The sequence below is a fragment of the Meles meles genome, chromosome 2 (assembly GCF_922984935.1).
Source record: "Meles meles chromosome 2, mMelMel3.1 paternal haplotype, whole genome shotgun sequence".
In the NCBI taxonomy this organism is placed as follows: domain Eukaryota; kingdom Metazoa; phylum Chordata; class Mammalia; order Carnivora; family Mustelidae; genus Meles; species Meles meles.
In genome coordinates, this window is record NC_060067.1 from 167,318,212 (window position 1) to 167,320,274 (window position 2,063).

The window sequence follows — 2,063 nt, forward strand, 5'->3', positions numbered from 1 at the left end:
GTGAGCAGTCTTCACTGCACTTCTCAGCATCCCATGCAGTGAGGTCAGGGCATGTGACTGGTTCTGACTAATGAGCATAAGCATAAGTGACGTGAATCACTTCAGGGCCAAAGAATAAAACAATAGGGTCAGTTTTCCATGCACTCTCTTCCCCCCTGCTCTGCTTACCATGGATGCTCTGTATCAAGATGGCAGAGCCATAGAACAGAAACAGCCTGGATCCCTGAGCCATTATTTGAACGGAGATATCCTGAAGAGGTAGAGGCATCTCCTTTGCATGAGGAAGAATATATATTTTTTTGTCTTAAGACAATGAGATTTCAGGGTTTGTTTGTTATTGCAGCCTTACTGAGATTGCTTTAACTAAGACATTTTCCTTCTAAGCTGGGTGTCATAACGATATTATTCTTCATTGAAAATATGCAGCGCTACATTTTAAACAACTCATTGTTACTACTGAGAATGTAGGCATTTTCATTATTCCACATTTGTCTTTCTGTACCCTGTATACTCCTGTCTCAATCATTATCCCTCACACTAATGTCAATAAGTCACAATTATTTGAGGGTTAGTTCATATTCAATGAAAATAGATATGTTATCTATATTAAAGTCTTAGTTCTTTCCTCTGTTTGAAATGTTCTTTCTTCAGATATCTATTTGGCCAAATTCCTCATCTTCTTCTTTTTCTTTTTTTTTCATACACAAGCTGGTGATACTTTATTATACAGAGGAGTTGGCAAAGGACAGCTTCATTTTTGACAAAGAATCTCCAACAAAAATTTCTAGTGATTCATGGGGTGATCCCGTTAGCATAATAAAAAAATGGCTGATATTTACTGAGTCCTTGCAAGATTCCAGAGCTATTAAATGAGATGTAAATCCCGCCATAAAAACTGGAATTTTCATTAGGACCCAGACTTAGAAAATGCCGAGCTTCAAAGATTCAGACTTGCATAGACTGAGGACTCCCATTTCCAGAAGGTCAAAAACCTCCTTTCTTATCTCAGGAATGTCCATCATCCTCCTCAACTTCTGATCTCTCCAGTTCCAGTCAATAACGAGAAACTTTAAGGGGTTCAAATTAAGGTCACCTTGTTTAATGAGTTCTTTAATTCTCCCCAGTGTTCCTACACCTAGTGCACCACACACTTCTCCAGCAACTTTACCTGCTTTTTGACCTTAATGTGTTTTGCAAATAATTTCATAACTTTGCTGTCTTCCCTAAATGCTGTCATTGACCTAATGAGCGCCAAGGCCCAGACAGCAGAGCTGCAGATGATCAACATCAGGACTGATTTCTTCTCATTATGGTTTTTCTGAAGTTTTACCCACTTAGGGCAGATTTCTTTTAGGTATGAAGAGAGACTATGAGTCAAATCATTGGACTTGAGGTTTAGTTCTTCTTATTCAATCACTGAACGATTGCTGCCATAATAGTCCTTCATCAGTTTCTGTAGGTCTTCAGGGGTCCCTGGTTTGGGCTCGGATTTTGCAAGAACATCTGTAATTTTCTTCTTTCTTCTCTTCCTTGTCTTGGTGGCATCCTCTTCTGTTTCCTTTGGTTGCATCAAAAAACATTCTTTAGGCTGTTTGGTCTTCTTTGACAGGGCAGGTACTGGAGCTGTCTCCTGCTGCATTTCTGGGTCTCCTCCTCCTTCACTATCTCATGCTTCTGGGCTGCTGGCTGCTCCTGCAAGCTGGTTCTCCCACTACTCGTTTCCAAGGTTGTCTGCCATCTCCAGTGGGACTAGTTGTGAGCGGACCACCAAGGGAAAGCAGACAGTGGCAGGTACTCTCCTTGCCTCCAAGCCGAGAGGCCAGAGTTGGCAATCAGCATGTGGAGCCTCTCCTCAGACCTTCCTTATCTTCTTTAACTCATCATTTGTCTCACCTTCTCAGTGAGGTCTACCCTGACTATGCTAGTTAACATCACCAAGCCCACCTCTGCGTGTGCATGCAGAACCAAAACCCTCTTGCCCTTCTCTATCATTTATTATAGTCATGGAAATTTCCCTTCTTATATACTAAATAATTTATTTATGTATTGCAATTATCATCTAT

General features: G+C 40.9%; 1 pseudogene; it reads right to left on the minus strand.

The window, feature by feature from the left end:
* Window positions 1–920: 920 nt before the first annotated feature.
* Window positions 921–1,738, minus strand: LOC123937431 (annotated as a pseudogene).
* Between the last annotated feature and the right edge of the window lie 325 nt (window positions 1,739–2,063).